The sequence below is a fragment of the Vulpes vulpes genome, chromosome 14 (genome assembly GCF_048418805.1).
Source record: "Vulpes vulpes isolate BD-2025 chromosome 14, VulVul3, whole genome shotgun sequence".
Lineage (NCBI taxonomy): Eukaryota > Metazoa > Chordata > Mammalia > Carnivora > Canidae > Vulpes > Vulpes vulpes.
In genome coordinates this window covers 77,091,266-77,106,589 of record NC_132793.1, presented here as the reverse complement: position 1 = coordinate 77,106,589, position 15,324 = coordinate 77,091,266, and positions in this window count along the sequence as shown.

Here is a 15,324-nt window from a genome sequence, read left to right as displayed (position 1 = left end):
GATTTCATTCCTATGATGTAACTGGTTGTGGATCTCTGTATACTTATCCTTGGAATTTACTGAGCTTCTTGGATATGTAGATTGTTTTCATCAAATTTGGAAGTTTTCAGCCATCATTTCTCTAAATATTTTTTCTGTTCCTTTTTCCTCATCCTTTGATATTCATATTATATGTATGTTAGCATTCTTAATGTGTCCCACATTTCTCTGTGGTTCTGCCAGTTTTCTTCATTTTCTCTTTTTTTGGCTTACACGATCTTTATCAACCTATTCTCAAATTGGCTGACTTTTTTTTCTGATAGTTCAAATCTACTGTTGAGCCTCTCTAGCAAATTTTTCATTTTGGCTATTTTACTTTCCAAGTCCAAAGTTTCCTTTTCATTCTGCTTTATAATTTTTATCTCTTTATTATTATGCCATATTTGATGAGATACTGTCATCACAGAACCTTTTACTTCTTTAATGATGGCTTCCTTAAGCTCTTTGAACATCTTTATAAAGGCTGCTTTGAACTCTTTGTTAAATCCGATGCCTGGCATTGCTCAGAGGGAGTTTCTATTGCATGCTTTTTCTTCCTGTGTATGGGTCACATTTCCTATTTCTTTGCATATGCCATGATTTTTTGTTGAAAAATGGACTTTTAGGTAATATATATACATTGGATACATATGTTTCTCTGGTACTTGTTTCTGTTGTTTGCTTTGGTGGCTTAGCTAAATCACTAAGTAATAAGACAGTGGCTAATGTAACAGACGAGTGGTCTGTTGTGCACCCCCGCCCCCCCCCCCACACACACAGGGTGAAAACTTCTGTAGCTCATCAGAGGACACACAGCCTTGGGTATGGCACAGTCACTATGGAATGACTGGTTTTAGCAGGGCTCTCTGACTGCCTCTCTCCCTGATTTTTCTTTTTAACTGTTCTGTGCCTTTTGATATTACAACCAACTGTCAGTTCCCACTAATTGTTGGCTGAATGTTTTTGACAGCGTCCCAGGCTTATAAATTACTTCACAGTCTGATCCAGTAAAATTCAGACAGGGGCAGTTCTTGAGGTCATTGTTTAAGGTTGGTTCGATTTCCAGAAAGGCTCTTCTTTACTGTCTCTTTCCCTGTTTTTTTTTTTTTTTTCTAGTGAATTAAGTGACCAATGATTTACTTTGTTGCTCTCAATATAATTTTCCAATTGATCAAACCTGTTAAGATACCAGTTCCATTTTACTCCTAAAGACCCCCCTCCCTAAAACTTCAAACTTTCTGCTCCCATCTGAGCTGGTTATTTTCCAGGTTTGATTGCACAGCTGTCACCCTGGAGTATCATTTGCCATCTTCCTGGAATTCCCTTTTTTTTTTTTTTTCCAGGAGTCCCAGCAATTCCACTCTATGTATATAACCAAAAAAATGAACACATCCCCACAGAAATGTGTACATGGTGTTTATAGCACTTACTCATAACAGCTAAAAAGGGGCAACAACTTAAATGTCCATCAATTAGATAAATAAAATCTAAACCTGTAAAATAAAATGTTATTCAGCTATTAAGAGGAATTAAAATTTTATTTTATTTATTTATGATAGGCACACAGTGAGAGAGAGAGAGAGGCAGAGACACAGCCAGAGGGAGAAGCAGGCTCCATGGACCGGGAGCCTGACGTGGGATTCGATCCCGAGTCTCCAGGATCGTGCCCTGGGCCAAAGGCAGGCGCCAAACCGCTGCGCCACCCAGGGATCCCTATTAAGAGGAATTAAATACTGATACCTGCTAGAACACGGATGAACCTTGAAAACATTATGCTAAGTGAAGGAAGCCAGTCACAAAAGACCATCTACTGCATGATCCATTCACATAAAAGTCCAGAATAGGGAAATTTATAGAGACATAAAGTAGATCAGTGGTTGCTTAGGGCTGCAGAAAGTAGGTGAGAGTAATGGTAACTAAAAGATATAAGGTTTTTCTTGAGGTTGATAAAGACATTCCAAAATTGACTATGGTAATATTTGCACTTAGCTATAGATATATTAAAAAGCACTGAATTGTACACCTTAAATGGGTGAATTGTATGTGATTTATATTTCAATCAAGCTATTTTAAAAATTTAAGCTAATAAAGATACCTATTGGCAACCTAAAGCTGTTCCTGAGTCTTGCTGTTCTACCAACATATGAGAGTATCTCTTGAACAGAACCTCTTGAGAAACTTCCCCTCATATCTCACTGACTAGGATTGGTTCTCCCTCTGCCTTTCTAAACTATCACTAGTATGGAACTAGGATCACCACATTAGTTCATGATTTACCTCATGGGAAATGGGTGAATATCTAAACAAAATTAGAGTTTTGACAAAATAATAAAGACGATAATGGCCATTGTATAGGTTAACAATGTTGGCTACACAGTTAGTTACTTGACATTATCAGGTTTCGATCCTTTTCTACTGTCCTCAGTTTTCCTCATAACTACCTTAAGAGATAGGCAGGAGAAAGACCTACATTTTACAGATGATAGAACTGAGTCACAAAGCTGTAAAGGCAACTTAATCATGGTTATATGGGTCTGTTGAATGATGAAGCTAGCACTCAAACCCAAGTTTTTCTAACTCAAGATTTTCAATTAGAATTTTAAAACTTATGCCCCTACTAATTAGGATTTGTACTAAACCAAGTGTTACTTATAATTTTTAGAACCTCCCACTGAAAGATCCTCTAGATTACAACTCTTATTTAAAGTTCTTTTTTACTCTCCCCTTTAACAAATACAACCAGGTCATTTTTTTTCTCCAGGTGACCTCTTTTCAACACACTCCATGCACCAATATATCCTATACTCTCAAACAAGGAATTATTCATCTAAGGATTTTGCATTCCTCCTAAAGAGTCTGTTGTATATACTTCATGGAATTAAAAAGAATGCAGAATTTTAAATTGAGTTCTTGGTCTCGATTTCTAATGGCTTTTCATTCATAATTATAGTATTTGTAATGAGTGCATTGGTGATGACAGAAATCCACCATAACATTTTCCATTGTGCGAATTAGCTTCAGACTCTTATTTAATGACTTATTAATCAACCACAGTCAGTCAATAGTGTAGCACATTAAATCTCTGAACAACACAAGCAACGAATTTTTATTTGCTCTCCATGTAGCCTGTGGAGTAATCTTTAGCAATATGAATCTGTTCAAACATCCATCCTCAGTTCTATCCCATCTGCAGTTCTATTAGTAAAGGTCAGCTTAGGTCAGATCACTGTCAGCAGCTAGAAAGTTGCAAGAATACATGAGCTTAATTGCTTTATTGTTACTATGTGCCTGTTTAGAATTCTGGTACATAAAACTTCTGAGATACTAAATCTCCATTTAAGTTACCAAGAAGAATTACTTAGTTTGGTTGGATTCTTACCCATAAGCCACCCTAATTAGTAATACTACAGATGAGCACATTTAAGACACTTCATAAATCAGTAATCGGTAATGTATATTATAATTACTCTACCACTTATTCCACTCCTATCATCTGTAGGGGTTCAAAAAGTTAATCAATCAATGAATACAATATTCTTTTGGGATACATAGCCAGGAACTGTCGATACAGAACAAGAGTATTATATCTTTAGCTAGGTTATAAATAGGGAAAAGCTAAAAGGAATCTATAATTTTGCTGGTTTACTTGTTTATCTAGAACAGTAATTCTTTCTTGTTTTCTTTTCATAATTTACATTTTAATTGGAATTCTAAATATACTCAAGGTGAAAGCCATGGCTGCTTCAATATTAAAGACCTCTTGCCACTTCCAAATACACATAAAACTAATTTTCTTTTACTTGGTTGAAAGTTCACATGCTAATAATGTAGGCAGGAGAATTGATTTTATTCTGTAAAAGTCTTTTTGGTATTATGTAAAAAGATTCTTTCTTTTCTTTTTGTTTTTATTGAAGTTTTATTTGCCAACATAACACCCAGTGCTCATCCCATCAAGTGCCCCCCTTAGTGCCCGTCACCCAGTTACCCCATCCCCCGCCCACTCTCCTTCCACTACCCCTTATTCGTTTCTCAGAGTTAGGAGTTTCTCATGGTTTGTCTCCCTCTCTAATTTTTCCCACTCAGTTCCCCTCCTTTCCCTTATAATCCCTTTCACTATTTCTTATATTCTCCGTATGAGTGAAACCATATGATGATTGTCCTTCTTCGATTGACTTACTTCACTCAGCATAATACCCTCCAGTTCCATCCACGTTGAAGCAAGTGGTGAGTGTTCATCCTTTCTGATAGCTGAGTAATGTTCCATTGTATATATAGACCACATAGACCACATCTTCTTTATCCATTCATCTGTTGAAGGACATCAAGGCTCCTTCCACAGTCTGGCTATTGTGATCAAAACTCTTCAGAGTATAGGGATAGAGGGAACAGGCCTCACTATCTTTCTTGGTTTAAAATCCCCTTTAATTACAGTAATTCTTAACTTGGTTACACATTAGAATCACCTGGAGAGCTTCAAAAAATGACACTGGATTCCATTCACAATACATTTAGTATAGGGAGCAACCTGGGCATGTTTTTTCTTTTTTTTTTAATTCCCCAGATGATTGTAATATGCACTGAAAGTTAAGAATAGCCACGGTCTTATGTGTGTGGCTATATGTCTGTGTATATGAGTATGCATGCTGGAAGTAGTCACAAAGAGACCAGCAACAATGCAAACTCTTTAGGACATAAAATTGACCTCAACTTTCTTGGGAGTAGAATGTTTTTTAAAATTTTGAAAACAGAAGTCAGTAATTAATATATAAATGCATTATTATATTGAACACTCACAAATAACATTCTTACTATGTGCCAGGCCCCCAGGGAATCTTAAGTAGCAGTGGAAAATTTCTGATTAAGGCATAATAAAAAGGCTTATAAATTTCCTACTTGATGGAAGGCTAAAGGCTGACTTTAAATAATTATGATTTTATTACACAGATGCTGACTAAAACATACTTAAGTGATTGGTAGATAATAATAATATATGTATATAATAACATATATGTGATAACATATATGGATTTGTTCCACCTCTATATTCTTGGGGTGAATGCATGTCAAGTACCTGCCAAATGTACTTATTTACATAGTTTCTTCTGTTACCACACCATTTAATGAAATTTTATTAAGATTCCTGAGCCTAATTCACTGACTCTAGTATTTTATTATTGCTTGGCACTCTACAGATCTGAGCTCCTGACAGTGAGAACTTGAATTCTTCACTGGCATTGCCTTTCTCATGTTGCTATTGGTCAGCATTCACCGTATAACTAAAATTAGCTCTTAAACTTAAAATCTGTAATGCAACCTCCTTCCTTTCAAGATTAGGAAATAACAGCAGAAAAATTCACAGCTGTCTAGATACATTGCCATAGTCACAGATCCTGAAACAGCCTTTTTCTCCAATTAGTGAAGGGTTTCCTTGGGAACTAAATTACTATTCCTCATTCATCCATCTGCCTTCTTCCTCTTTGTAATGAGTGAAGAAATAAATTATTTTGCACGCAGTATTAGAGATAACATAAAGAAATTGTCCAGTTTTTTCCTAATCTAGCTCTTTAAGAGGGGCATTTACTTTTTTTCTTTATAGAAATTTAAACATGTGTTTAAAAAACACTTTCCAAAACTTCTTAGTTATTTCCACATAGTATCTGCCAGAGTTTAAGGATGAATTTTAAATGTTCATGAGCAAAATTTATTCTTCTAGCTTCTTCAATTACAAAAGACCCGATGAATGGTAAAAAAATCTTCTTCCCTGTACTCTGAGAATAGCCTAACACTTACACCCTTTATAGATGCCCACAGATGGCTTTTATCAGTGGCTACTTAATTATTTATTTTCTTTATCTTGCTTTACAAAAACTTTAATTTAGTCTTATATTTTAGCATAATGGAAAAATAGCATTTCTTTACAAAAATTCATAAAATTATAACACAATTATAGAAAATTAGGGAAACATATGAAGGGGAAGACCACCTATAATCTTACCATCATTTAAATGATTCTGGGGATCCCTGGGTGGCTCAGCGGTTTGGCGCCTGCCTTTGGCCCAGGGCGCGATCCTGGAGTCGCAGGATCGAGTCCAGCGTCGGGCTCCTGGCATGGAGCCTGCTTCTCCCTCTGCCTGTGTCTCTGCCCCCCGCCTCCATCATAAATAAATAAATAAATCTTTAAAAAAATAAATAAATGTTTAAAATAAATAAATAAATAAATGATTCTTACTGGGGTGCCTAGGTGGTTCAGTCAGTTAAGTGTCTGCCTTTGGCTCAGGTCATGATCCCAGGGTCCTCAAAAGGGAGTCTGCTTCTCCCTCTATCCTTTTTTTTTTTTTTTTTTTTTTTTTTTTTAGAGAGAGAGAGAGAGGCAGAGACACAGGCAGAGGGAGAAGCAGGCTCCATGCAGGGAGCCCAATGCGGAACTCGATCCCAGGTCTCCATGATCACACCCTGGGCTGAAGGCGGCGCTAAATCGCTGAGCCACCCGGACCGCCCTAAATAAAATCTTTAAAAATGGGCACCCCCGTGGCGCAGTGGTTTAGCGCCGCCTGCAGCCCAGGGCGTGATCCTGGGGACCCTGGACTTTCTGCATGGAGCCTGCTTCTCCCTCTGCCTGTGTCTCTGCTACTCTCTCTCTGCATCTCTATGAATGAATAAATAAATAAAATCTTAAAAAAAAAAAAAAAAAGAGGGGCAGCCCCGGTGGCTTAGCGGTTTACCACCGTCTTCAGCCCAGGGTGTGATCCTCGAGACCCGGGATCGAGTCCCATGTTGGGCTCCCTGCATGGAGCCTGCTTCTCCCTCTGCCTGTGTCTCTGCCTCTCTCTGTTTCTCATGAATAAATAAATAAAATTTAAAAAAAATAAAAAATAAAAAAATAAAACTATAATTAAAAAAATAAATAAAATAAAATCTTTAAAAAATAAAATGATTCTTAAGATGTTAATATTCCCTTTCCAGTCTTTCTGTACATTTGTTTCTGCACATATTTGTTTCTGCATATAATCATATTGTTTTCTGCACAAAAATCATAATCATTTTTGTACCTTGTGTTTTCCAGTTACTACAACCTAAGCACTTTTCATATTATTACATAATGTTTCTATCAATTCAAAGGTCATTTTTTTTTAAGTAGGTACAAGGGAAGCTAGAGCATGCAGTAGCTTCTATTTTATTTTTTTTCAAGTTTTATTTAATTTCCAGTTAACATATAGCGTCATTTTGGTTCAGGTGTACAATTCAGTGATTCATCGCTTATACACAACACCCAGTGTGCATCACAACTGCACTCCTTAATCCCCACCAGCCAATTAACCTCCTGCCCACCTTCCCTCCATAACTCTCCATTTGTTCTCAAGGATTAAGAGTCTGTTTTCCAGTTTGCCTCTCTTCCCTCCCCCCCACGTTCTTCTGTTTTGTTTCTTAAATTTGACATGAGTGAAATCATATATTTGTCTTTATATGATTGACTTATGTCACTTAGCATAATACACTTACTCCATCCATGTCACTGCAAATAGCACCATTTCATTTTTTGATGGTTAATATTCCATTTTATGTGTATATGTATATAATTATATATATGTATATACATTGTGTGTACATGTCTGTATATGTGTATACACATAAACAGAATGTATATATACATATATACACAATACATGTGTATATATACACATATAATATATGCATATATACTCACACACACATATACCACCTTTTCCTTATCTGTTCATCAGTTGATGGACATTTGGGCTCTTTCCACAATTTGGCTATTGTTGATAATGCTGCTATAGACATTGGGGTGCATGTATCTCTTCAAATCTGTATTTTTGTATCCTTTGGGTAAATACCTAGTAGTGGAACTGCTGGATTGTAGGGTAGCTCTATTTTTAACTTTTTGAGGAACCTCCATACTGTTTTCCAGGGTGGCTGCACCGGTTTGCATTATCACCTACAGTGTAAGAGAAGGTTCCCCTTTCTCTGCATCTTTGCCAACACCTGTTGTTTCCTGTGCTAATTGTAGCCATTTGCCTAGTGTGAGGTGGTATCTCATTGTAGTCTTTGTATTTCCCTGATGCCAAGTGATGTTGAACATCTTTTCATGTGTCTGTTGGCCACCTGGATGTCTTCTTTGGAAAAATATCTATTCATGTCTTCTTCCCATTTTTAACCTGAACTATTTGGGTTTGTTTGTTTTTTGGTGTTGAATTTTGTAAGTTCTTTATGTATTTTGGATACTAATACTTTATCAGATATATCATTTGCAAATATCTTCTCCCATTCTGTGGGTTGTCTTTTGATTTTGTCGATTGCTTCCTTCACTGTGCAGAAGCTTTTTATCTTGATGAAACCCCACTAGTTCATTTTTGCTTCTATTTCCCCGGCCTTTGAAGACTTGTCTTGCAAGAATTTGCTGCAGCTGAAGTCAAAGCGGTTGTTGCTTGTGTCCTCCTCTAGGTCTTTCATCTATTTTGAATTTATTTTTGTGTATGGTATAAGAAAGTGGTCCAGTTTCATTCTTTTGTATGTTGTCCAGTTTTCCCAACACCATTTGTTAAAGAGACTATCTTTTTTTTCCATTTGATATTCTTTGTCAAAGATGAGTTGGCCAGGGGGATCCCTGGGTGGTGCAGCGGTTTGGCGCCTGCCTTTGGCCCAGGGCAGGATCCTGGAGACCCAGGATCGAATCCCACATCGGGCTCCCGGTGCATGGAGCCTGCTTCTCCCTCTGCCTGTGTCTCTGCCTGTGTCTCTGCCTCTCTCTCTCTCTCTCTCTTTGACTATCATAAATAAATAAAAATTTATAAAAAAAGAATTAAAAAAAAAAAAAGATGAGTTGGCCATACAGTTGTGGGTTCACTCCTCTGTTTTCTGATCTGTTCCACTGATCCATGTGTCTGTTTTAGCCCCAATCCCATACTGTCTTGATCACCATAGCTTTGTAATAACTTGAAGTCTGGAATTAGAATGCCTCCAACTTTACTTTCCTTTTTCAAGATGGCTTTGGCTATTCAGGTTTTTTTTGTAGTTCAATACAAGTTTTTAGGATTGTTTGTTCTAGCTCTGTGAAAAAAAAAAAAAGCTGGTGGTATTTTTTTATAGGGATTGCATTAAACATATGCGTTGCTTTGGGTAGGATGGATATTTTAACAATATTTGTTCTTTCAATACATGAGCATGGAATGTTCTTACATTTCTTTGTGTCACCTTCAATTTCTTTCGTAAGTGTTTTATAGTCTTTCAGAGTACATATCTTTTACCTCCTTGGTTAGGTTTGTTCCTAGCTATCTTATGATTTTTGGTGCAACTGTAAATGGGACCAATTCCTTGATTTCTCTTTCTGCTGCTTCATTATTGATGTTTAGAAATGCAACAGATTTCTGTATATTGATTTTCTATACTGCAACTTCACTGAATTTGTGTATCAGTTCTAGCAATTTTTTGTTGGAGTCCTTCAGGTTTTCTATATAGAATACCACGTCATCTTCGAAGAGTCAAAGTTTGGCTTCTTCCTTGCTGATTTGGATGCCTTTCATTTCTTTTTGTTGTCTGATTGCTGACCACAGCATTTTAATGCCCAGATTAAAACTCTATTGCTGATGACAAAGACAGACATATTGTAGAATTACTACTAGCCTCTGCCACAGTAATGTAATACAATTCAAATAATCTACAAATTTACATATGTCCAATTTTTAAATATGACAAACCTTATCCACTCTAATCAGAGCTTTTAAGAGAGCAATAATTACAAACTGACTAAAAAATTATCAGACTTCATTGCTAATTTATTCTGTTTTAAATGTCCCTGCAACAGCTAGACTCCAGTCCTCTGAACATACGCATAAATAGCAAGAGTCAGAATACAAACAAGGACCAAATCCTTCATCCAACAAGTAGCCACTTTTTTCTTTTCCTTTATGACATATTTTTTGTTGGGACAACTAGAAAACTCCAAAAGTACTGACTTATTTATTTATATCTATTTAACATCTACCATACATCAGGCTAATTGGTAATTTACAGGAAGAAAAAGACATGTGTATAAATTGGCAAAGAGAATAATGAGCTTATCATTAAAAATGGCATTTCTTCTAATGGCGGGGATTTGAAAATGAACCAAGTTCATTTGGAAAGATATAGTTAAAGCCTCAGATCACCATAATCATTTTCAGAATTCTTAAAAGCAAACATTTTGTTGTAAAACAAAACAAATAAAAATACTGTAAGGAAATTAACAGCTCTTGCATGTTTTTATCTTGTATGTATTATATATACTACCTCCTGACAGCACAAAGGATCTTTTTCCTTAACAATATTTAGCAAACAATAAGCATTCAGTTAAGACTACTTTAATTGACGAATGCAAACGAACTCCCTCAAAAATGGCTATTACACTGCAACCACTTCTCAAATGCTACCTCGCTAAAGTGGCTCTGCCGGTGTGACCAACGCTTCTATGAGTTTTAAGGTTAAGCCCCCACCAATAAAGGGACATATTTCCACTACCAGAGATTGCACGTAAGTATATGCCTTTTTGTTAAGTTGTTCTAACTCGGTTTTATGTTGTAATCTTATTGAATCTCATAATTTAACATAAAATTTTAGACATTTTATGTCCTGCCTCTTAAGAGGAAAAAAGGATTGCCTGGCTACAGGAAAGAAATATCTTGGTAATGTAGACTGTAGAAGACAGGGTATTTTGAGCCATTATTCCTTCCATGTAATTACTGTAAAATCAGTGAAAAAGGAAAAATAAATGGTAATTATTGTTCTGATGGGCAAATGGAGGTAATTGTGAATTACCCTATCTGATTCTTAGTTCTGTGAAGTGTGATGTCCCTAAGAGCCCCCAGATGGCATTATAGCCTTGTTTTTCCCAAGTCATTTGTTTTCATATAGCACAAATCAGAAACAGGAAATTCCCTTTACTCCATGATAAATATGAATATGAAAAACACTATTTTCTTAATTTGCTTACTTCTTTACATTAAATAAGTTCTCTTAATTCTGAAGTAGCTGTGAAATTAAAATGTGTTTTGATTAAAATAAGAGAAAGCACTTTCCAAATAAGACTGTCTATAAATCAAGATTTCCAGAAAAAGTATGAAAATTTTTTTCAGGGATACCACTTTAAGAATCCATAATGTGCATTTAAATACATATATATATGCACAGTATAAATTTAATCCCAAATGAATAATCTCAGAAAAGAGGATTACTTGCAATTGTCACTAATTTTCTTTGTGACATCTGAAAATTATCAATTTTTATTAAATTCCTCTGATTTCAAAGAATACAACATTTATTGAACTGAAAAACACTTTTAGGTTGTTTTCTAAATGCTAGGAGCTGGTATGGGGGTTATGCTTTTCAGCTAGTATTAAATAATGGAATTTGTATGTTCATTAAATTCAGGTACGTGGCCAACAGAATTCAGTTGTAAATTACTGTAATGCATACTAAAATGAAAATAATCTGGGATCCCTGGGTGGCGCAGCGGTTTGGCGCCTGCCTTTGGCCCAGGGCGCGATCCTGGAGACCCGGGATCGAATCCCACATCAGGCTCCCGGTGCATGGAGCTTGCTTCTCCCTCCGCCTGTGTCTCTGCCTCTCTCTCTCTCTCTCTGTGACTATCATAAATAAATTAAAAAAAATTAAAAAAAAAAAAAAGAAAATAATCTGTATTACAATGTCCTGCCCAGTTATTTATATTCAGCAAAGTAAATTTGTTTAAATTCTTGTTCTATGTACTTGCTCACATCAGTTTTTCATACATCAATCTTCTATAAGTTATTGTGAAAATAAAAAATGCCAAACTTACCAAACTGTATTTGAGTAGTAAGACACTATAATTGATTCTACTGCATAACATCCTAAGGACTTTATCCCCTTAAAGAATCTGTATTTTTTTAATTTAAAAAAATGCTAAGTTTTTATTTTAATTCCATTTAGTTAACACACAGTGTTATATTAGTTTCAGGTGTATAATACAGTGATTCACCAATTCCATACATAACCTAGTGATCAAGTGACAAGTACCCTCTTAACCCCCCATTCACCTGTTTCACTCAATTCTCCAACCTCCTCCCTCTGGTAATCATCAGTTTGTTCTTTATAATTAAGTGTTCATTTCTTGGTTTCTCTCACTTTTTTTCCTATTTGCTCATTTGTTTTGTTTCTTAAGTTCCTCATAGGAGTAAAATCATATGGTTCTTCTCTTTCTGACTTATTTTGCCTAGCATTATACTCTCTAGCTCAACTCTGTCATTGCAGATGGCAATATTTCATTCTTTTTTATGACTGAGTATACTCCATTGATACGTGTGCATGTGTGTATGTGTATCTCACATCTTCTTTACCCATTCATCAACCAAAGGGACACTTAGGCTGCTTCCATATCTTCAGTATTGTAAATAATGCTGAATAAATATAGGGATACATGTATCCCTTTGAATTAGTGTTTCTGAATTTTTAGGTAAATATCCAGTAGTGTGATTACTGGATTTTAGGGCAGTTCTATTTTTGATCTTTGGAGAAAACTCTCTACTCTTTTCCATAGTGGCTGCACCAGTCTGTCTTCCCAACAATAGTGCAAGGTTACCTTTTCTCCACATCCTCGCCAACACCTATTGTTTACTGTGTTGTTGATTTCAGCCATTCTGACAAGTGTGGTTTTGATGTGCATTTCCCTAATAGTAAGGATGATTAACATCTTTTCATGTGTTTGTTTGCCATCTGAATGTCTTCTTTTGAGAAATGTCCGTTTATGTCTCCTGCCCATTTTTAAACTAGACTATTTGTTTTTTTTTTTTAGTGTTGAGTTTGATAAGCTCTTTATATATTTTTGATACTAACCCCTTATCAGATATGTCACTTGCAAAACTCTTCTCCCATTCTGTGGGTTGCCTCTTGGTTTTATTGATTGTTTCCTTTGCTGTGCAGAGGATTTTTACGTTGACGTAGTTCCAACAGTTTATTTTTGCTTTTGTTTACCTTGTATCAGGAGATATACCTCAAAAAAAGTTGCTCTGACCAATGTCAAAGAGGTTATTGCCTTATGCATTCTAATCTAGGATTTTGATGGCTTCAGGTCTCACATCTAGATCTTTAATCCATTTTGAATTTGTTGTTGTGTATGGTGTAGGAAAACAGTCTAGTTTCTTTCTTTTGCATGTTGCTGCCCAGTTTTCCCAATATCATTTGTTGAGGAGACTATCTTTTTTCCACTGGATATTCTTCCCTGCTTTGTCAAAAACTAATTGACCAACAGTTATGGATTTATTTCTGGGTTTTCTATTCTGTTCTATTGATCTATGTGTCTATTTTTGTCCCAGTACTACACTGTTTAGATTATAACAGATTTTTTCAAATATTTTTTAATTTAAATCCAATTAATTAACATAGAGTATATTATTAGTTTCAGAGGTAGAGTTCAGTGATTCATCACTCTTATATAGTACCCATGCTCATTAATCATGTGCTCTCCTTAATATCCATCATCCAGTTACCCCATTCTCCTACTACCTCCCCTCTAGCAACCCTCAGTTTGTTTCCTATGATTAGGAGTCTCTTATAGTTTGCTTTCCTCTCTGATTTCGTTTTACTTCTCCCTCCCTTCCCCTATGATCCTTTTTTGTTTCTTAAATTCCACATAGGAGTGAGATTATATGATAGTTGTCTTTCTCTGATTGACTTATTTCACTTAGCATAATATTCTCTAGTTCCAACCACATCATTGCAGGTGGCAAGATTTTTTTTTTTTTTTTTTGATGGCTGAGGAGTATTCCATGGTATATATACCACATCTTCTTTATCAGTCGATGGACATCTGGGCTCTTTCCATAGTTTGGCTATTGTGAACATTGCTGCTGTAAACATTGGGGTGCAGGTGCTCCTTCGGGTCACTACATTTGTATCTTTGGGATAAATACCCAGTAGTGCAACTTCTGGGTTGTAGGGTAGCTTTATTTTCAACTTTTTGAGGAACCTCCATACTGTTCTCCAGAGTGGCTACACCAGTTTACAGAAACAGGCTCCCCTTTCTCCACATTGCTGCTGACATCTGTCCTTTTCTGACTTGTTAATTTTAGCCATTCTGACTGATGTGAGGTGGTATCTCATTGTGGTTTTGATTTGTATTTCCCTGATGCCAAGTGATGTTGAGCATTTTTTCAGTGCCTATTGGCCATTTGTATGTCTTCCTTGGAGAAATGTCTGTTATGTCTTCTGCCCATTTCTTGACTGGATTATTTGTTCTTTGGGTATTGACTTTGATGACTTTTTAATAGATTTTGGATAGTAGCCCTTTATCTGATGCGTCATTTGCAAATCTTCTCCCATTCTGTAGGCTGCCTTTTGGTTTTGTCAACTGTTTCCTTTGCTGTACAAAAGCTTTTTATCCTGATGAAGTTCTAATAGTTCATTTTTACCTTTATTTCCCTTGCCTTTGAAGATGTGTCTAGCAAGAAGTTGCTGTGGCCAAGGTCAAAGAGGTTGCTGCCTATGTTCTCCTCTAGGATTCCGATGGTTTCCTGTCTCATAGTTAGGTCTTTTATTCATTTTGAGTCTGTATATGTATGCAGGTAGGAAATGGTTCAGTTTCATTATTCTGCATGTGGCTGTCCAATTTTCCCAATACCATTTGTTGAAAAGACTGTCTTTTTTCCAATGGATAGTCTTTCCTGCTTTATCAAAGATTAGTTGACCACATAGTTATGGGTCCATTTCTTGATTTTTATTCTGTTCCACTGATCTACGTGTCTGTTTTTGTGCTGATACCATACTGTCTTGATGACTACAGCTTTGTAATAGAGCTATAAACCTGGGATTGTGATGCCTCCAGCTTTGATTTTCTTTATCAATATTCCTTTGGCTATTCAGAATCTTTTCTGGTTCCATACAAACTTTAGATTTATTTGTTCCAGCTCTGTGGAAAAAGTTGATGGGGATTGCATCGAGTGTATAGATTGTTCTGGGTAGCATAGACATTTTAACAATATTTGTTTTTCCAATACATGAGCATGGAACATTTTTCCATTTCTTCATGCCTTCCTCAATTTCTTTCACGAGCGTTCTACAGCTTTCTGCATACAGATCCTTTGCCTCTTTGGTTAGGTTTATTCCTAGGTATCTTATGATTTTGGGTGCAATTATAAATGGGATCGACTCCTTAATTTCTCTTTCTCCTGTCTCATTGTTAGCATATAGAAATGCAACTGATATCTGTGCATTGATTTTATGTCCTGCCACATTGCTGAATTGCTGTATGAGTTCTAGCAATTTTTGGGTGTAGTCCTT